This window comes from Felis catus, chromosome A1 (assembly GCF_018350175.1).
Source record: "Felis catus isolate Fca126 chromosome A1, F.catus_Fca126_mat1.0, whole genome shotgun sequence".
Taxonomy (NCBI): Eukaryota; Metazoa; Chordata; class Mammalia; order Carnivora; family Felidae; genus Felis; species Felis catus.
The window spans coordinates 96,863,361-96,885,959 of record NC_058368.1 but is presented as its reverse complement, the minus strand read 5'-3'; the positions used below and the strand labels follow the sequence as shown (position 1 = coordinate 96,885,959).

The window sequence follows — 22,599 nt, the reverse complement described above, 5'->3', positions numbered from 1 at the left end:
GAGAGCATGCACAAGTGGGGAAAGGACAGAGAGAGAGGGAGAGAGAAAATCTCAAGCAACTTCCACACCATCACACAGAGCCTGATGTGGGGCTCGAACTCACAAACTGTGAGATCATGACCTGAGCTGAAAACAAGAGTTGACACTAAACCAATTGAGACACCCAGGTGCCCCTCAGTTACAACATTTTAACTTTGATCATAAGGTGGTTCCATTTTATGTATGTAGGTATATATGTATGTATGTATATATGTATCTATAATCTATCAAAAGAACATAGCTACACCTTTATTTATTTACTTTTAAGTAAGTTTAAATCCTTGAGGGATACAGCATCACATGGATTCCATGGCCAATGGCTTTTACAGGAAGAGTGCTTCGGAATTTGGCATGAACCATGAGTTACTTTCCCTAGGATTATTCTGGTTTTGTTCAGCTTGCCACCAGGAGTCACTGTGTTGTTCTTTGCTTTGTATACATAAGCACTTCTCTTGCCTTGATAGATTTAAATTTCACCTTGAGCATAAACATATTCAGTTTTGAGAATAGCTGTGTACTCCCTCTGATTCCAGGGACCCCACTTATAGCCAGCAAAAATGACCTTGGACTGTAGCCTTCCAGCCGTATTTGTTGTTTTAGGAGTCCTATTCTCAGCAGGCCTCCCCAGGCTCCAAGATGGCAAAAGAGCTCTTTGTATCTATTTTCAAAGGCTTTGTTGTAGTTCTGTATTTTTAATACTGAATGTAAAGGTATATTCTTCCATAAAAGCTGACTGACATGTTTGTTGAATCAACTTTTTTTTTTTTTGCATTCTCATGAATTCTCAATGAATGTTCTATAACCAGATATACTGTCTAGTTTTCTGTCTAATTTTTATCTCTCTCCCATTGTGGAAAATGAACCAAGGTGATGTGATAAATTATTTTTTTTCTACAAATAATCACTTGGAGCTCCTGATATGAAACAAAAGACCTTCTATAAAAACATTCTCTTTCTTTGAGAAAAGGGCAGTATCTGCTGTGGGGTGACAAGAAAGCATTTTTCGTCTTCTAGCCAAGGAGTTTCCTGTGCTGATAGATGATTACACCAGCTCCCTGGGACTCTACTCAGCCTTTCAAATGCAATTCTTCCCTTTGCCCTTCTAGTCTAGTGTATTGAGGGTAGAATGAATAAGTGAAACACTGTATGTATCTAACCAGTCAGCATGGTGGGTGCCCGAGGGCTTCTCTTACTCCCCACATATCTCACTACAAGCATATGTGACCCTCCTCAAAGACATTCCCATCTTTTTTGGTAAAATGACTTGCAAGCCCTTTAAATTGTGGTTTCCTATTTCGTATATTCTCTGTCTTCCTCTTTTCAGAGATTCCTCAACATTTCTCAGTTCCTCTGACACTTCTTGATCTGGGTAAAGGGCTGGTAAAGAGTTCATTTGTATATAATTTAATATTATCTCTAGAGAGGCTGATGAGAGAGAGAAAGGTGGGTGTGCTCAGGTCATTACTCCTAGCTTGTAGATAAGATGAACTGTGTTTTTCTAGATGGAAATTGTTTTTCATTGAAACAGGTTTCTGTTTCCAGTAATGTCATAGTGCTCTCATATTTACATTTGCTATTGTTATTTTATTTTGTCTATCTTTGACCTCTTTCTCCAGTCTGATTGGAAGGAGAATTACCCACATTATTTTCACTTGTCGAAGGAAGAGGAAGTCTAGTAAAGAAACAGAACTGAAAGAGAGACCAAATGGCCCTTCATCTTCTGAGTCATTTCTATCATGTTTATTTCTCCATTTGCTCAATTTCTTTGAGTACACATGAGGCTGAACTCGCATGTCATCAGGTAAGCAGTCACCGAAAAATAGATGGCATTTTCATTTTGGGTCAGCAGAAGTACATATTCTAGATCAGCCATCAATCTGGAGTCAAATAGTATGGTGTTTTGTTAGGGTTGATTTAGTGGTATTCAAATCAAAATAACCTTTTGCATACTGAAAGTACATTATTGCATAATTCATTTTATGCAGTATCTCATTAAGTTTTTTTTTTTTTTTTTTTTTTTTTTTTTTTTTTTTTTACATTCTTACCAATTGACCTTATTTGTCCAGGACTTAATTTTCTGTGTCCCGCAAGCCCCTCAGTGTATCCAGTGGTAACTGCCACTTTTAATTTACCTGAGACTTAGCTACTTTGATTTTAGTCTTGGACAAGTTCTGTGAAAATGTCTTATCTGTAATCCATTTCCTTAATGTATATCAGGTAGTAATAGAGAAAAAGAGTTAGAGTTATAGAAGCACAAGGCTGAATTATCCATTAGTTTGGGAATTCAAATTCTCTATTTTTTTTGTTGTTGCTGTTGTTGTATATTAGATTGTAGGAGGCAAAATAGATGGACAATAAAATCTTTGTTTTTGTGGTTCTGAAAAAATAATACTGGCAGATTGTGAGATAGTAAAATTGCTGCAAGCTATCACTTCAGAATTTGTCTTTTTTCTCAAAATTTGAAAGTTTTTTGTTTTGGCCTGTTGTTTCTTTCTCTTTGTTTTTTGGTGTTAGAGAACACAGCACCAGGCTGTGTGCATAATTTTCAGATGTGTGCTTTTCTGTAAGATTATCTATTCATTGCTTTATCATCTTTTACTCGTGGGCTTGAAATTTTTCAACTATGTTGAAATGGTGTTACACTTTTTGATTTGCCAGTTGCCAAACATTTTTTATTTTGATGCCTTATTTTCTTAACCCCCCGCCCCCTTCTAACCCTCCAGACTATCAAAAGTATCTCTCCCATCCCTGTATCATAGTTACTATTTGTTTAATTCTTACAGTGAGCCACACAGTGTGTCACTAGCTTTATGTACTTAATCTCCTGTAATCATTTGTGCATGATCACACAGAAAGGATGGGTGTAGTTGGGATTTTCCTCACTGAAGTTTGCTCTGCTGTTGGGTCTTCCTCCCAATGAATCCAATCCCATTTTAGTTGAGTATTTTGGCACTGTGCAACACACACTTGATGATTGACCAACTGATGAGTGCTGTTGACACAGAAGTCCAATGCAACTTTGACATCATCTCTGTTCCTTATTTAACCCTTCCTCTGTGTCCATTTTAACCCAATAAATCTAGTTAAGTTTACCGCCCAGCTTTGGCAGGCCCTGAAAATCAAATTGGAGAGTAGGCCTGAAAGATGGGTAGTTTCAGCGTTTGGGACTATGTAAAAGTGATCACAAGTGATGCTTGTGATCCCATTTCTAGGAACCTAGTTAGTTCCCTCTTGAAATGTCTCTAATTCTTATTTCAGGATATGTAGCCTCTTAACTCATGACCTACTGGTTCTTCTGTATTAACCATTCTGTCATGACAGTTCAGTTCATAGCGCTGACAATCAGCTAGTAACAAATTTGTGATTGAGAATCTGTGGGTTCAGTCAGAATAGTAAAGCTTTCTGTACAGTGGACTTAGTAAATATTTGTTTTGAGCACACATACGTGTGATCATTCGTGTGCGTCATGGGTTTTTCATTAATCTCTAACTCTGCTTGGAGCACACTTTGTTCATTGTACACCTAAAAGTGAAAAAGCATTAGATTCTCTAAGTAGATTGGATTTACCATGTATACGTTTTATTTTTTTCTCTCAGATGTTCATAGACATAGCAGTAGAGATGGCTTATCTATAATATCAGGCAAGTGCAGATCCTGACTAAATATTATACAGTAGAGTATTCCTTGTTGAACATAAAAGATGGTGTGAAGTGTATTTATGTAATGGTGATTAAGATTCTTATTTTTTCAAATCCTACTGGGCAATCAATTTTTCTAGAATAAATACCATCACCCCTCACCCCTACCTGTTTTGGATCAGTGTATTTGCATAATGGGATTTCAAGTTAACAAAGAAAATATACTGACTCGGTTTAATCACATGGGAATATGGTCTTCTGGATTTAATGAAGATGCTTTCAGAAGTTAAAAATAATCAGAAAATAAAGATGGGAGTCATGATATATTTCAGAACTAAGGAGATCTCTTCATGAAGGCTGGCCGGTGATGGTTCAATTTCTGTCAAGTCTAACCACATGCTATCATGCTATTAAATCAAAAACAATAAACACAGTTCAGTGACACAGATAATGGAGAGAAAATGGCAGGGTCCAGATGCACTTTTGCTTATGTGTTGTGTTATCTGTATAATTCCTAAATTTTTCCAGACATCAGGAGAGTTAAAGAGTCTGCAGCTTTAAGTATCCTGTTGAGTAGCTCTAAAGGCAGTTGGAAGACATGGAATCTTTGAGGTCCTGGTAGGCATTTTCCACCACAGACTTCACAATTTCATTACAGGCTGAATGATATGAATGAGTAGTAGCTCAACCAGCCGCAGAAATAAAAGCATACATACCCTGAATCCTCCCTTTCTCCCCTGTCATCAGAAATAGTCATTCGAAGTGACATGATGTTGTTTTTGAGCATCTCGTGGTGTCGAAGAGTTGCGTGGAAACCAAGCATATCAGCTTCTTCGAGTTTGAGTGAAATTAATTTTAGTAGGCTCTGGAGTTTGGCAAAATTTAATTCTAACCCCTGTAAGGCTTTAACTTCTATCCTATAGTGATATACACAGTAGTCATCCTGTATTAAGATAACAACTACCCAGAAGAGATCATTCATCTGATCTACATTTCTGTTTCCTTATCTGGAAAACGGGGATGATAGTATCACTTAGTTTACAGGGTTGTTGAGAGGATTTTAAAAGCTAAATTTAATCAAGTGCTCAGCAGAATGTAATTTGGTTGGTCTCATTTCTGTAGTCTCCGCCATCTCTTTGGTAAAGCTCTTTCTATTATTTTCAGGCACTTAGGTGACTGTTTTATTGACCTCCTACTGAAGAGTGCATTAGAAGAGATCTCAGAGCAGTTTAGATACGTTATCTTATTTAGTCCCAGATCCTGTTACTGAGATCACAGGCAATATTTACACTGGGTCATGAATTTATTTGGTTGGTATAAAGTATCAAAGAAACATGGTTAAAAATTTCATTTTTCTTTGGAATGATCACCCATGAGGGCACATTTCAAACTTACCAATCAATCATCTATTATGTGCCGGTCATTGCCTAAGGTGTTTTAATTTTGTACTTCATCTCAGGTGAGGCTCATGACTTTTTTTTGCAAGATAGGGAGCTGAAGTTCAAAAGGTGAAGCTCTGTTAAGTGAAACAGTTAATAAGCAGTAAAGCCTAAATTCAAACCTGGATCTTACTCATTTCAGAAGCCCTTATTCTGGGCAGTATACTCCCCAAAGTATACCCTAACAAACTGGAATTAGCAGTTTTGTATGCTGGGGTGCCTGGGTGGTTCTGTTGGTTGAGTGTCTGACTCTTGGTTTGGCTCAGGTCATGATCTCATGGTTCCTTGGTTCGAGCCCCACATGGGGATCTGTGCTGTCTGTGCAGGGCCTGCTGGGGATTCTCTCTCTCTCTCTCTCTCTCTCTCTCTCTGCCTCTCCCCCACTTACTCTCTAAAAATAAATAAACTTAAAAAAAATCTTGTATGCTCTCTTACAAATGCAACTTATTTAGCACAAAGGAAACTATGTAACAATGTGGAAGGGCCTGGATGGATGTTTAGATGTTTGAATCTAAAATAGAGCCTATTGCAAATCCTATACAAGAAAGTCCCATCAATTCATTTTCTGATTCTCTTCCCTTCTCTGTCAGAGAATTCATTGATCTGTTTGCTGGTAAGAGTCCGTATTACAAGTCTCAGAAGAAATCTGAAATAACTTTAAAATGAATCCTTAAACAATCCATTTAAATTTTGAAATTATTAAGTTTGAAACATTTTGTTCAAAGTGAGGACAATTCTTCCTATATTACAAGTGTACAAATTAGATATAAAAGAATTACCTTTAGTGAAAATGATTTAAAAAATCTGAATAATTGGGGCGCCTGGGTGGCTCAGTCGTTAAGCGTCTGACTTTGGCTCAGGTCATGATCTCACGGTTCGTGGGTTGAAATCCCACTTAGGGCTCTGTGCTGATTGTGCAGAGCCTGCTTGGGATTATCTCTGTCATCCTTTCTCTCTGCCCCTCCTGGACTCATGCATTCTCTCTCTCAAAATAAATAAATAAACTTTAAAAATCTAAAGAACTATACTATGTATATATGTATACATATTTATGTATGTATGTTACATGTGTCTACATACATATATATGTATGTTACAAACTTAATTTTTTTTCTTACTTTCATTTCTCGTTTGAAAGTTAAAGAGCATGTGTACTAATCAGTGAGCTCCCAAATTTTATAGCCTGAATTGCCCTGTGTCTTTAGACTCTCTGTCTCCTATTAGGGGTCATAAGCCATACGCAAGGGTCTCCACCCATCATTGTACAGTTTAAAAAGGATTCAACCCAGATTCAGAGCTTTGTGGCAGTACTGGTTCCTCATGATTTGCCTTTACTGCAGTTGTATTCTGAAATGCTGTCTAATTGCACCTGACAAATACATGCAGCCTCTCTTAGCTTGGTGGATTCCACGTGAAGTGTATGAAATACTTGTCTTGTGCTTATACTGTTCTTTTCGTCCTGTGGTCCCCCATCTGACTTTCTTACTCAGCCTTATTTCTTATGTAGAAATCTCTCTAAGTTTTATGAGAGCCTTGCCTCGTTGATGGCATATGTAGGTGGGGGTAAGTATGTGAGCAACTACTCAAAAGCCAAGTGATGCAGCAGTAGGGGGCCTATTCCTAGGCTAAGCTTGAAATCTTGAAAGAAATAAAAAATGAAAATTGTATTCAAATGAGGTTTCCCAGTTTCTTCTTTGATATTAAACTGATGAGGTAAATTGCTTTCAGAAGTTAAAATAGAGATCTAAAGGTTATAATAATATCAATGCAAAAATAGCCCAGAGAAATGAAGAGACGGAGAGTTCATTTAAATATGCGAATGACTTGTGGAGATGTAATGGCCCTATTAATATTAATTACGCCATTATCATTCACTGCTCTCCAAATGGAAAATTGCCAGTCCATGTATCACTGGCAGAGACCTGAAATGTAAATACAAGTTGACAACCTCGCTTCTGTGCATACAGGTCACCCATGTTCCTAGTTGAAAACATCATAACTAATCTAATCTCGAAGCAGTCTAAGTTGGGCAGAAAAACTCAGGAAGTGAAGGTTTTCCAACTTCTAAATGTTGATTGTCATGGTACCTTGGGCTTGGTCTTCCACCAGTTGAAGTCCTGACCTCTGGCCAGTACCAAAGTGCTGGTTTCAGGTTCTGGTTTATCTCTTCTGGGTCTGCATACCCCCCTTAGGAAGGTGGTGGGGAAGAACCCCTATGGAGGGGTTCTGCATAGTGAGGAGATGGCCAAGGGATGGTCTGTTTTTGACGACCTGGGATACAGGGGATGGCTTGTTTCAAAAACCATTATTTACACCCAAAGTTTTTTCTTTATTTGGGGATGAATAAGTGTGAAGATGTTATGCCTGAAAAACTATCTCATCAGAGAGAGAGAGAGGTTAGCCTTTTAACTCTGCACACTGGTTCTTTTTTATTGAAGCAATTGGCATTTAATGAGGAAGATAACACCATTTTGAAGGTTGTATTTATTTATTTTTAAACACTGTGACTGTCCTAGTGTTTAGAAGATAATGTTTTTATGTGTGGTTGAAAATGGTTGGTATCAAGTTGAGTCCTGCACAGATACATTTCATTAAATTCCCAAGACTTCGGTTTTCACCCCATTAAGCTCCATTATCAAAATTGCCATGCAATCCCTTAAAAGCTTAAAAGTTACATTTCTAATAATTGCCCAGGTCTCTTCCCTCTTGTTCAAGTGTAACATGCTATTTTAAATGAGTCAGAGTGTGTGTTTAGCTGCCAGTTTGAATCCCCACATCTGGGAATCGTCCCAAGATCACACGCTTCCTGTCTGGAGGAAGGAGCATCCTCAGTATGAACAATCACCAGCAGTGATTTGAGGCAGCCATAAAAGGAGACATCCCGGGTGAGTCCATGTGATAAAATATGGAAAAGGGAGCTGTGGATGTCTTGGGTCCTTGACATGTGAAGGTAATTAAACCTCTAGATTCGAATTCTTCCTCTCCTCTTTATAACCATGCCTGGCCTAAGGAAAAAAAAAAAAGATTTGAAATATGGGCAGAGGGGTGTGGTGCCATATGGCAGCCTGAAACAAAATTACCCAAACACTTCAAAAACAAGCAGGGTGCGTTTCTCCCTCTGTTCAGTCACCATATGTGAGCTCAACACGTGAGAAGCTCCCTTCAAGTCGATTCAAACAGACTCTTTGTATTTTGGCCTCCAAGTGTGTTTCCTTGAAACAAAAACCAGAGGAGCTTGGAGAGACGTTCCAGTGAGGTCCCCGCAGGGTCTGAATCCAACACTGCAAAGCTTGTAGAACTATTTTTGAAGTGAAAAAATTTTAGGAAGAAGGAAGATAATGGGGGAAAAAAAGAATCCTTGCCTTCAAGAGGCAAGCTCGCTTTTGACATTAGACTGCTCTGGGAGTTGTTGATAGAAAATAAGAGGGATATGTTCCTGCCCTGATCATCAGAGAAGGGCTTTTGGTTGTTACAAACAATAAGCACAGAGATATCTTTACAAAATCACGAGAATGAATTGATTGAATGAAGAAGCAGTGAACTAAACGGGAAATATTAGTAAAATGTGATCTAGGTTGTTGGTGAGTCCTTGACTGCCTACTTCTTGAATCCAACGTTTCCTTTTCTTGTACAGCCACTAACTGTACATGTTTGCTTGTTAACTTTTATCACAACACCTCTTTCCACCTTCTACTTTGAAGTTACCACTTGGCTTATTTAAAACATGCATACTGCCTTGGGACTAGGAAACCTCGTGATGTCTTTGGGATTGAGTATATTGTACGATATATAAACAAAGTGCTCAAAATGTAATTGCGAATACAATGAAATCATAGGAAAGAAAATCCCGAGCAGAATTTACCAGAAGAAATCAGCATCAGAAAAATCTAAAGGTCTAGAAGTGCATCTGATGAGTCTGAGAGGGAAACAACATTTAGACATTTCAAAGGATCTTATGTTAGATCTAGATTCCAATTCAAGTACTTAATACAGCACCACTGATGTTTTTTATGTGTATTTTGAGAGAGAGTGTGAATGGGGGAGGGGCAGAGAGAGAGAGAGAGAGAGAGAGAAATTGAGAGAGAATCCCAAGCAGGTTCTGGCCTGTCAGCACAGAGCCCAATGCGGGGCTCAAGCTCACGAACTGTGAGATCATGACCTGAGCCAAAATCAGGAGTCAGAAGCATCAGTCACCTGACTGAGCCATATAGATGGATGCTCCCACCACTGATTTTCAGTTAAAGTCACTGTGCGGAATTGAGTAGTTGGCAAAAGCTTTTGGTGAAGGCCAAAGTGATGAATGGCTGGGTGATTCAGTAAACATTTTTGAATACCTGGTACATATTACCAACCAGTCTGGTCAACATTTTTACTGGCCTGGCTATAGGGCAATTTGAACACAGTAAGAGTGCTAGTACCTTTATTTTTGTTATCTGCACAGTATGCCAGGTATTTAATCCTTTTTGGAGTTTTCATTATACACATTTTAATGTTCCAAAGTTTTTGAGCTTTTGACACCACTAATTAATCTCCAGTTCTTTATTTAGTGTGTAACATTATACTAGTTATCAAAATAATAATTGGGTTGCTGGAACACATTATTATCAAAAGGTCAGACTCCTGGAGATCTCAGTTCTATTTAGATTTATAATAGTGTTTAGATTTGGGTTTCAAAGTATATCCACACACTCACACAGTGTCACACATATCCGTTCACATGTTCAAATCTTGTCTTATTAACTGCATGGAGAGGACGTTATCTAAACATCAAGAGCAAAAGGAACTTTGGAATGCCTGCTGGTCCATAATATGAATCACTAAATGCCTATTTCCTTTTCCACATTTCTTGCATCATCCCTGAGAAGGTAGCGAATGTTCTGGCATCTGTCGCATACCATAACCGTAAGCTTGCTGGAACACAGTGTTAGGTCCTTGTGGTGTCAAAGAAACACGTGTGACTTTTGGACGCCGCAGGGTAGCTGGATCCCAGAAACACACCTTTCTTCCCTTGCCTGGTTGTTTTTTTAAAATTCCTTTGTAGAAATCAAAATTTTCCACTGCCCAAGTGGTTCAGTAGCTCGCTAATCTATAGTTCATTTCAATTGATCTTAAAGCTCAGGAGATAACATTTTTCTCAGTGGCTGGCCCCCATTTATATGTCGACACAGATCAGTGTTGATCACACAAGTGACCCAGAGCTCTGAAGGGAAGAGTCGTGCTGGTCATCTAAAAAGTTATTGGAACAGACTTGCCCTTTGGTAGAAATGCATTGGGATGGAATAATGTGTCTTTTGCCAGAAGACAAGCACTCAAGTGATGTCAGCCGTGCTTGAAGAGGGCATTTAAGCATCTTCTATTTAAACAAATGGAGACACAGATTCTAATGGCAAAACAAAGTTACTTTCTAGGGCTCTAGTACACTTTTTTTTTTTTTTAAATTTTTGGGACAGAGAGAGACAGAGCATGAACGGGGGAGGGGCAGAGAGAGAGGGAGACACAGAATCGTAAACAGGCTCAAGGCTCCGAGCCATCAGCCCAGAGCCTGACGCGGGGCTCGAACTCATGGACCGCGAGATCGTGACCTGGCTGAAGTCGGACGCTTAACCGACTGCGCCACCCAGGCGCCCCTACACTTTCTTGACGGATGTTCCGTAGTTTGCTTCACTTAAGATTATTTACTGATAGGACTTTCAGTATGACTTGAAAATGTTCTATATGTGTTAATTGATTTTTTAAATTAGGCATTTTTGATATTAATTTCACTTTGGGAAAAGCAAGATAGAACATTATACAACTCATTACATTGTCCAACTATGAAAGGCCTGCAGCAATGAATTAATTTGCTAAATACTGTTTCTAAGTCATAGACTTAATGGACAAGACCTTGGGGAATTAAAATGATGATGGGTTCTAGGGATTGCCTGAATTGATAAAATAGTGCAATCCAGGTCACTTGCAGCTCTTTTTTTTTTTTTTTAAGTTTATTTATTTATTTTGAGAAAGACAGAGAGCATGAGCAGGGAAGGAGAAGGGAGGGAGAGAGAGAATCATAAGCAGGCTCCATGCTGTCAGTGCAGAGCCCCACATGGAGCTCATACTCATGAACCTGAGCTCATGACCTGAGCCAAAATCAAGAGTTGGACACTTAACCGACTGAGCCACCCAAGCATCCCCAGGTCATTTGCAGCTTTAACTACAACTGCAGGGTATGACAACTTCATCTGTATCACTTGATCTCAAAATAGCTTATTTGAAAATAAGTTGTATTTACTAAGGTAGTCAAAAGAAGTTTCTCTGGTTTGAGGGCGTTAGAAGGGTGCTGAGGACTTTGATGGTAGACCACTAATTAAATAGCAGAGGCCTCTCCTTTTAAAGTTAAGCTTCATTTTACTAACCCTACTATAGGCTGTTGCCCTCTTGGTTAGAATTTAAGGAAAATACATTTTACTGTGCTTTGGTTACTCCACAAATGCATAAAAGTTAAAAAGGTTCATAAAAAAAAAAAGGATAAAAAGAAAGGCATTAGAAACGAGAGAGGGCTTAAAACGTCGTCGAGGCCCCTTAATTTATTATCTGCTGTTGTTCCTTTATGACTTACTGTTCTTTGAAACAGCTTCCTTGAAAGCAGTTTATTATGTACTTAATTGGCCTGACCCTCAGAGTTGTGCTTGTGTGTTTATACAGATGGCAGACCGCAATCCATAAGTCTCTCTACATCAAGAATCTCCAACTTCTTGTGAATTTATATTGAATTTCTAAAATAAATGAGTTTTCTGCTTTCATTTTTATTTCCCCAAATCGTCCACCTTTCTCAGGGGCAAGGAGGCTAGTTTTCCCCTATGACCATAGTTATACAATATCATTCTTTTGTTTTTGTTTTTGTTTTTTGTTTTTTAAAGAGAGAGAGAGTGAGTTAGGACAGAGACAGAGCAGGGGAGAGGGGCAGAGGGACAGAGAGAAAATAGAAAATCTTAAGCAGGCTCCAGCTGAGCATGGAGCTTCATCCCACAACCCTGGGATCGTGACCTGAGCCCAAATCAAGAGTCGGACACTAAACCAACTGAGCCACCCAAGTGCCCCTTCATCTTGCTCTTAATTCCTTCCAAAATCATTTGCTATGAAGCAGCCAGAATATTTTTTTTTTTGGAAACAATAAAAAAGCTTAAAATGCTCCCAATGATTTTCCATTGTATCTGAGATAAACAGATACAGTAAAAGTAAAATAAACAGATACAGATAAAGTAGAATATTCCTTTATGTTTAAATGTGTAATTATTTTTAGAGTGAGAGAGAGAGGGCATGAGCAGGAAGGCACAGAGAGAGAGAGAGGGAGACAGAGAATCCCAAGCAGCCTCTGCACTGTCAACACAGAGCCTGATGCAGGGCTTGAGCTCATGAACTGTGAGATCATGACCTGAGCTGAAATCAAGTCTGATGCCTAACTGACTGAGCCACCCAGGCACCCCTAAGGTAGAATATTCTTAACCCAGCTTTTCAGGCTCCGTGCGATCTGATCCCTTTCTACTTTTCTGTGTTTACCTTTAGCCATTCTCCCCTTTGACTAATTGCCTTTTTTTAAATATACTGGTTTTAATTTAGTTCCCCCAAAGAGACAAAACTCATTCCCATCTAAGAACCTTTCTAGCTGGTGTCTAGCTTTCTAGCTGGTAGAAACACATTTTCCCCTACTTTTTTCGTCCCTAGCCTTCACTCTCAGATTAAGTGCTATTTTCACCTTAAGGGGATCTCAGAAGGAAGTTTCAAATAGAGGATTTTGGTGTGACTAATGGGAACTACATAAGAAGCAAAACAATGCACACAGAATTGTTTAGGTTGGCTTAAGAAACCAAAATGACAGTGTTGTGTATTAGATATCCAGAATTTATTCACCTTGCATAATGGAAACTTTATACCCTTTGACCAATATCTTCTTATTTCATTCTCCCCCCAACACCTCCCTCCTGCCTCTGGAAACCACTATTATCCTTTCCGCTTCTATAGGTCTGACTGTTTTAGATTCCATATATAAGTGAGGTCATGCAGGATTCATCTTTCTCTGCCTGGCTTATTTCACTTAGCCTAATGTTGTTCTTGTTTATCTATGTGGTTGCCTTAGTAGGGCTTCTTTTTTAAGGCTGAATACTATTTCATTATATATCTCTTTTTCTAGCTATATATATGTCTACCATCTTTCTATCTCATGTTTTCTTGTCCATTTACCCATCCCTGAAATTTAGTTATTTCCTTACCATGGCTATTGTGAGTAGGGCCGCAGTGACCATGGAGTCTTATCTCTTTGAAATCCTGATTTCAATACTTTTAGATAAATTCCTAGAAGTGGGATTGCTAGATGATATGGTTGTATATTTTTTAATTTGGGGGAAGAATCTTCATACTATTTCCCATAGTTCTATATCAGTTAAATACCCATCAACAGTGTTCAAGGGTTCCCTTTTCTCCACATCCTCACCAACACTTGTTATCCTTTGTGCTTTTGGTAAAAGCCATTCTAAGAGACATGAGGTGATAGCTCATTGTGGTTTTGCTTTGAATTTCCCTGGTGATTAGTTATGTTAAACTTATCTTTTGGGATACTGATTGGAATTTGCAGATCTTCTTTTGAGATATGTTTATTTAGGTCCCTTGCCTATTTTTCACTATTTTTTTGGAAATTAATCACTTGTCAGATAAATGGTTTGCAAATATTTTCTCCCATTCTTTAGGGTTGCCTTTTCGTGCTGATGATTGTTTCCTTTGCTGTGCAAAAGCTTTTTAGTTTGGTCGCATCCCCCTTTCCTATTTTTGCTTTTGTTTCCTGTGCTTTTGGTGTCATATCCAAATAAATCATTTGCCTACACCGACATCAAGAAACTTTTCCCCTATGTTTTCTACTTGTAGTTTTACAGATTCAGCTGTTATGTTTAAAAGTGTTTAACCCATTTTGAGTTGACTTTTTACAGATGACATATGCTTAATTTCATTCTTCTAAATATGGATATTCAGTTTTCCTAGCACCATTTACTGAAGAGACTGTCCTGTCTCCATTGTGTGTTATTGGTATATTTGTCAAAGATCATTTGAGTGTAGATATGTGGATTATTTATGGGTTATTGATTCTGTTCTATTGGTCTCTATGTCTGTTTTTATGCCCATGCCATACTCTTTTGATTACTATAACTTTGTAATATATTTTGAAATCTGGTGTTGTTATACTTCCAGCTTTGTTCTTGTTGCTGAAGATTTGTTTAAGTATTTGGGGTCTTTTATAGTTGCATATGAATTTAAAAAATTGTTTTCCTATTTTTCTAAAACACACCATTGGAATTTTGATAGAGATTGCATTGAAGATGAATACATTCTGGGGATATACTCTACAGCATTGTGACTCTAGTTAATAATGCTATATTGAATACTTGAAATTTGCTTAAGAGGGTAGATAGATATCAAGTGTTGTCACCTTAACAAACAAAGAAGACGACAACTATGTGAGGTGATGGATATGTTAATTGGCTTGATTGTGGTGATTATTTTGTAATGTATAGGTATGTTAAATCATTGAGTTGTACACCTTCAATAAATGCAATTTAATTGTCAATTAAATCTCAGTAAAGCTGGGGGAAAAAATAAAACGAGGCAGTAAGTGATGAGCTGTCACTGCAAGGAGAATTTGAAAGCTGTGAAGAGCATAATTAATTAAAGGACTTTGCAACTTGCTCTTGACCCACATTTTAAATTGCAGAGAGTTAGTAAACCAGGACTAGAAATCTCCAAGGAATCAAGAGGACTAGACAAAACCTTGACTTATAAATAGAAAGAACAGCAGTAATGAAAAATTGGTTTAAGAGTTTAAGAGGTACCTTTGTAGTGACTGATCAGAAGTAGTCCACTATCCTACATGTCCTTACATTATCTCTGTATTCTTCCCTTGTTTTGTAACACTTCTGTCATGGCTGGAAGGTGATGTGGGAGGAAGTAGATGATAGGAATCAGGGGCCTCTCAGAAACCAGTCATGATATGAATCTGATAACTGAAAGTGAGTACTTATTGCATAGATTCTATGCATGACTGCTCGGGATGCGTCCTGTAATGTTAATGTTAATATCATTCATTTTCCTAAACCTGACACAGTTTGTTGCATGAGTTGCAATGTTAATTTTCTGTCTGTGAAGCACAGGGGATTGAAGTGGCCCTGTGTGCTTTTTGTCTGCCTGGTACACACCCTCTTCTCATAAAGCAACCTGGTTTCTGATTGAGCATCTATCCTCCCCTGACCATGGCCTGGGTGTGTGACATTTGCTGGTCCAATCTAACTGACGCCTGGAAATTTAAATCTGGAGTAGAAATAACAGCCAGGAGCTGGTTTTCCCAGGTGCTAAACCATAAGACACTCATGACATTTTCCTGTCTGTATTCTCAGAAATGCCCTAATTCTTCAACTTGTCTGAGGCAAAATAATTTCTTTGAATCACTGAGATACCAAGTACAGACGGAGCTAGAGCCTCAAGGTTGCAGAATGTTAATCTCTTACTGCTAGGAAGATCCACCTAATGAATGAAGTGAGGCCTGGCTTGGGAAATGGTCGTGGGCTGATAGAGGTGTGTTCATGCAGATTTATTATCATGGCCTTGTAATGTCCCTTATGGCAATAGTGCTTTTATTCTAATTAATACATGATCTATCACTGAAGCAAATGCTTCCCAGTATAATTTTCACTAAAAAATGCAATCTGGTTGCTCTTCTTCCACAGCAGAGTGAATTCAGTGAAATGAACTTCTGGGTTTTGGCTACTAAACCATGCTTTCCTTCCATTCATTCATTGTCATTCAATAAGCATTTTCAGATACTATAAACATTTCTATACTACATCAAGTACACTAAGCTGTGGGCTAATAGGGTTTCTTTCCAGAACATTTTTATGTGACCAAGGTGATCAGTTTTGCTAGAGAAAAATTTAAGAGACTTCAGGAACAAAGTGTCATTTCAGACAGAGATCCATGAAGTTTGTAAAGACTTTGAAGAGATTGTGGGTCTATAAAACAACTATCCTTGTCAATGGCTCCAGGATATAGTCTAGTATTTAACCTCAGAAGATTTCAAAAAATTCTCTTATGAACTAACTAGAATTCTTCTCCTAAGATCCATTTATGCCGTCCACCCCGTCTTTGCATCTATGGAATAGCCCATTCCTTACGATAACCCTTCACTTCATTAATAGAGTTCATGAAATCCTTTCTGTAGTTAAGACAGTTACTAAGTCACTTTTTAGCCTTTTTTCTTCTTCCAGCTGTCATCTAATTATGTCAACCTTTATACCATAATTAAACTAAAGAGTTCTGCAGAAGAATTGAATTTAATACTTCCTAATCAAACCAGGGGCCTGGAGAAGAGAACTGTGGTTAGTGGCCTAGTACAGCTAAAGATGTTTCATGGTCTGTGCTGTTCTGTGCTTTAAGCCTCCATCTGGCAGAGGCTTGGAGGAAGCAAACAAAAAAGTCATTACAACCATTGTCTTTCAGTGGGGCTTGACCCATGGGTGAACTTGAAGTACCTGAAACAGGTATGAATCATGCCACCTTGATTAAAAAAAAAAAATCCCAAACACAGGAATACTCAGTGTGTTTACAGTAACATCCTAGAAGATCAGCTTCCGGATCTAGCAAGTTTGAATCTTAGATCTCCCAGTGGAAAGTACAGAACAACCTTAGAATTACCAGCTTTAAGTGATCTCATATATACCTCACTATCACGTGTCTTCTGTCCTCTGCTGTGTTTAGGGGAGAGAGTGATGGCCCAGTGGTTCTATTGAGTCCACGTATGTGCTTGCCGTGAGTATCTCTTTAGCCATAACTGTTCCTTTATTACCTTTAAAATGGCTGATAGATTTTAATATATTGTCTACATATTTTAGATAAAATATATGTTCCAAATAACTTCATGTCCATATGCCCTCTTTGACTTTTTTTTTTTTTACTTTCTCTTCTGACTGCTATCTATACCTTAACACGAGGAGCAAGGAAGTCGGGAAATTACTCTGGTGGTCCCCCACTTTCCTTCCTCCTAACCTGAACATAAAGCTGACCTGCAATTTGAATCAGAAGCTATGTGATTTCTCAGTCTCAGCTCCTTCCAGGGCTGCTGTCTCTAACTGGATGTCCTCGGGCCAAAACTAGGGTGCACCAAGGCAGATGCCCAGGGTGCAACATTTAGAGAAGCACTTACTCTGAGTTCTCCAAGTGCTGGCTCTGAGTGCCTCCTGGCCTGACCCTCCTAAGTCATTCCCAGTGAGATATGCAGTAGGCGTATAGACATGCTAGGATGTGGTTGGAGGACAGTTGTACTCTTTAGCTGCAATCCTAGAATAGTTTGACCCACATAGACATGGAATAAGAATTCTGTGGACCCGGGGCGGGGAGGTGGGGATCTTGGGTATTAACTTTCTGTGGCTAAATCAAGATCTCTATTCTGGTCCCTCTGAAACTTTTTTTCACTTTTTTTCACGGATTCTCTCTTGACTTTGTGCTGATGTTATAGGCTGAATTGCATTCCCCCAAAATTGATAAGTTGAAGTACTAATCCAAGTACATCAGAATGTAACTGTATTTGGATGTAGGGACTTTAAAGTGTTAATTAAGAGTAAATGAGGTCATCTGGTGGTCCCTAATGCAATAAATTGGGTGAGCTTATCAGAAGGGGTAGAGGGGCACCTGGGTGGCTCAGTCAGTTAAGTGTCCGACTTCAGCTCAGGTCATGATCTTGTGGTTTGTGGGTTCAAGCCCTGTGTCCGGCTCTGTGCCGACAGAGCCTGGAGCCTGCTTCAGATTCTGTGTCCCCCTCTCTGTCTGCCGCTCCCCCTTCTATCTTCTGTCTCTCTCTCAAAAATAAATAAACATTAAAAATTAAAAAAAAAAAAGAAGAGGTAGAGACCCAGGGAGGTATGTGGGGTAACAAGAAGCTGGCCATCTTACAAGCCAAGGAGAGTGGCCTCAGGAGACACCAAACCTTTCAACACCTGTATCTCAGACTTCCAGCTTCCAGCAGTATAAGAAAATAAATTTCTGTTGTTTAAGCTACTCAGTCTGTGGTATTTCGCTCTGGTAGCCCAAGTAAGCAAATACAGCTGATCATATGGCCAGTGCAATGCCAGGAAAGTCCTAGTGTAGGAAAACTTTCCCTTTTTAGCTCTGAATATGACCTTCTGTGGCCCTCATATGGATGATTAGTTTTTACCATTTTATTCTTTACTCTAATGTTAAAGAAGCTATTCTTGGATTAAGAAATCCCTTTGTGAGTTATAATTAGGATTGGAGGCTAAGCCAAGAAAGACCTCTAGAGGCTTCTCTTTGCTCTAGGAATAGGATTGTAAATTTTAATGGATCGTCTCAATGTTCTCTGAGTTCGAGGCCATGCCCAGTCCCTGCTGTTATTACCTTCAGTGGAAAAAAAATCGACTAGATGTCATTCTTGAATGATGGACTCTGCCTTCCTTCCAAACAAAACCTGGCTAATTTCCATAATGTACATTTAATGATCAGGACCATTTATTTGTCTCCCTAGTTCTTTTTCATTTAATTTAAGGTTAAGTCACATCTATTCTCTTCACTCTTAAACACACATGAGTGTGTACGCACCCACAATATGTAGAAACTCCAATAACAATAAATTAAAATACGTAAGAAAAGAGGTGCCTGGGTGGCTCAGTTGGTTAAGCATCCAACTTTAGCTCAGGTCATGATCTCACAGTTCATGAGTTTGAGCCCTGTGTTGTGCTCTGTGCCGACAGCTTGGAGCCTGAAGCCAGCTTCGGATTCTGTGTCTTCCTCTCTCTCTGCCCTTCCCCTGCTCATGCTTTGACTCTCTCTCACATGCACACAAATAAACATTAATAAAATAAAATAAAATAAAATAAAATAAAATAAAATAAAATACTTAGGAATGGACCAACCCCCCCCCCCCCAGGGGACAAATATCTGTCATGAATTTGGTGGTGTCAACAGCTAGTCCTAGGATTAATTCCACCGCCAGTGGGCTCGAGTATTCGTGTCTACAAAGGGAAGATATAGTACCAGACCACCTCTAATTCTGTTATGTAAAGATTCTATAACAAGAAATAAAAGAAAAATAATTGGAAAACGAAGGTGATATGTTCAAATCTTAACAGGCTGGACACATTATCTGAACCTCCACTCTTTCCTAGCCAAGTCAAAACATTCAAAGTATACCTCTCTCGGATCTAGTAACCATATCCCAGCCATACATTTAGGCAAGATATATTCAGCATTTGAAATTTATTCCCGAGGCCAACATTTTCAAACCTGATGCCTATAGGCCACGATGGGTGCAGGGCAGAGGCAGTCGTGAGCTAAAGAGCAGAGCACGTAGACTGTCTAAAGGGTTCACCCAGGATTCTGCCCTGTGTATTAGTGACATGTAAGGTGAGGGGATCCACAGTTGGTAGATCTTCAGATTTTCAGAAGCCAGATATCAGAAGCCAGACATACAAATTTTAATATCACATTTCATAACCTTAAAGATTTTTAAGTTTATGTATTTATTTTGAGAAAGAGAGCGAGCGGGGTAGGGGCAGAGAGAATCCTAAGCAGGCTCTGCACTGTCAGCATAGAGCCAGACACAGGGCTCGAACCCACAACCACGAGATCATGACCTGAGCTGAAACCAAGAGTCAGACATCCAGCCGACCAAGCCACCCAGGCACCCATTTCATAACCTTAGAATGTTGGCAACCATAATTTTTTCTGGAAACTTTGTAAGGTAAATAAACATGTCTGCCATAATTTTTTAATGTCCCTGTAGTTCTCAATGTAGGAGCTATGCAAACATTCCCTGACATGGGATTCACATTGTCTACTTCTGTAGGAAATCTGTTCCCCCAGGGTGCGGCAGATTCTCATGGCTAATTACGTGTTTTGTCTTACTGCTTTCGACTAGGCCTACAATTTCATTTGAGCAGAGGGTTGTTTCCATAAATATATGTGAAGTGTTTAAAACAGTACTGGGCACATAACAAGCACTATTTAAGTGTTAGCTACTGTTACTAGTGAAGAGTTGGTCAGATGTATTCTGTAGGAATCATGAGTTACTGCCCTAATTATTCTACCATGTTGTTCTGGAGGAAGACCATGCTTCAATTTCATGAAATTCAAAAGCATTTTAAAACATCTTTAAAGTTTTTGTGATATTCAGAAATAGCTACACTTCATGCAAGGCTTTAATGTGCAAAAAACCGAAGAGAGTCTTAGCTAGTTTGCAACTTCTATTTTGCTATTTTTGCTTTTAGATTACAAAAATTTGCAATTTCATTTTTTATCTAGGTTACTCACAGCTGGGCTGACTTGGGGGATTTTACCTTTGGATCGGAGCATACAAATACTTCCATCAATATTCTATTTCCCAAAGGTATGCTAATTCTCATGAATAATCACAATAATCATGGCAAGTTTTTAGAGATTATAACTGAATCATTCCTCTGCAATTGCTGTAAAGAAAGCCTTGTAGTAGAAGCTACTTAACTTGAAGATTCTCTCACATTCTAGCCCCTGACCTACATTTCTAGGAGTGAGGAGTCTTTTGCTTTGTTCCTTTGCTTACATCACAACCTGTGCCCAGGACGCCTCTCATCTCCCTTTGATTGTCAAAATCATTTCCATCTTTAAATCATGGTTTCCAATTCTGCCTCCTCCAGGTAACATTTCTTGCTCCTTCGATATTGTAATCCTATGCCAGCCCTGACATTTTCTTCCTTTGAGACCTCTAAGCTGTTTTTTCTTGTGTCATTGAAGGTACTCACCCAGTTTTTATTATGCATGCCTATGTGCCTTGTATAGCTCCCTATACTAGATTTTCTGCTTTGTGGGAGTAAGATTATTGACATTTAGTCATGCAATAGTACACATCTAATTAAATCAGGAATGTCCCTCTACTTTGGCTTAGAGGTATTGATACTTGGTTCCTTTCTTCCTCTCAGATGTTCAGTCCTTCTATGGCCAGTGGTTCTAATAGCAACTCCTAAATTTTCCTTAAATCAGTTGAGCTGAACACCCAAGTGGTATTGGGGTGGGCCATTTTCTCCTAATTTGTTCTTATAGATAGTACCATTTCTTGGCTCTATAACATTGTATAATCTCAGTGATATATTCAGTTATTGGTTATCTTAGAATGGTTCATTGATTCCTTTGGGGATTGGTGTAAATTTAGAATATGAAGCCTTTCATTGTTTAACAGTGTCATAATTTCCCACAGAAAGCTGTGTAAACCTTGATATTCACTTTGCTTATACATTTGGGAGAAACTTTATAGAGAGATGTGATCACAAAGTGGCTTTCAAAGGCTGACTCTCCTGGTGTCCGCTGAGGGCTCACAGATGACATGTGAGGACAAACATCTCCAAAGCCAGCATGAATGTCAAGGTAGCTGGGTCTTGTCTTTCCCACAGCTAAGGTGCTCAGACATTTTGTTTGTCTGGAATAGAACCCAATATTGCCTCTTGTCCTTATATGACTATTAATAGTGACCCCTTGTACCCCCCCCCCAAAGTGTGTCAGCTGATATAATACATTATATGGTCCACCTATTCATAATAGCCCTCTTATTGTCTTTGAAATGCCAGTTAGTACAGTATTGAATACCTGTGAGTTGAGAGGCAGTCAAAAACTAAACTGGAAAAAAGAGAAGATTTCCTCCTCAGAGCTGGGACCTCTTTCTTCCTGAGTTCAGTACATTCAATAAGATCCTGCAAGCAGAGTAAGTTCTTATCTCCAGAAGGTGTCCCTGATGTGTCTCCATGGCATTATGGCAGTGTGTGTGTGTGTGTGTGTGTGTGTGTGTGTGTGTGTGATGGGTGGGTGATGGATGCAGAGGTGGATGCTATTACTGGTAATATTAATGCTCTTTCATAATGGAGTTGGCACAGTTAATGAGCATGGGAGCCAAGGAATCCAAATCTTTGGTAGCCAGCGTTGGTGACAGGCATCTTCAGAAATTTTTGCCTCCTGGCAGATCTGTGAACTCAGCTAGGGAGACTTTTAGGTGAATCTTCTAGTTGGCTTTGTTCAGATTAGGATTCACATACCCACTTTTTTCTCCCCTGGACTCTGTATCATAATATTTTAAACTCACTTGTTTTTCCAATGCCCTTGTGAGCTAGAACCTCATCTTTGAAATTCGGAGGTTATGTTCTTTCTCTTGGCCGTGCGATGACAATGTTTTTTCAGTTAGATTTGGAGACAAAATTCAAGATACATCTGAAAAGAGACAGAGAAGTTATGATAAAAGAAAAACTATATGTCAGAAGACTTACTTTGGAGTTTGACTGTAAAAGTTACTAAGTCAAGATCCTTGTCTCACATTTCTTAGTCTTTTATTCCTTACTTCCATCTCTGCGTCCGTTCACCCAGCAGATTCTAAACCATGTTACCTGAACACAAATTGAACTGATTCATCAGCTTAGGAACACGATAACCTGGAT

General features: G+C 38.9%; 1 non-coding gene across 16 annotated transcripts in view; it reads left to right on the top strand.

Annotated features, from left to right (window-relative positions):
• Positions 1-22,599, top strand: part of LOC101080505 — a 64,518-nt gene that overhangs the window by 14,088 nt on the left and 27,831 nt on the right. For 13 of the 16 annotated variants that reach the window (XR_006598104.1, XR_006598125.1, XR_006598126.1 and 10 more), the window contains 2 exons: positions 1,656-1,840; positions 20,447-20,531. This is a non-coding gene — a transcript (uncharacterized LOC101080505). Of the gene's footprint in view, positions 1-1,655; positions 1,841-16,891; positions 16,943-20,446; positions 20,532-22,599 lie in introns of all 16 variants that reach the window. The other 3 variants (XR_006598131.1, XR_006598110.1, XR_006598127.1) reach the window with 2 other exon arrangements.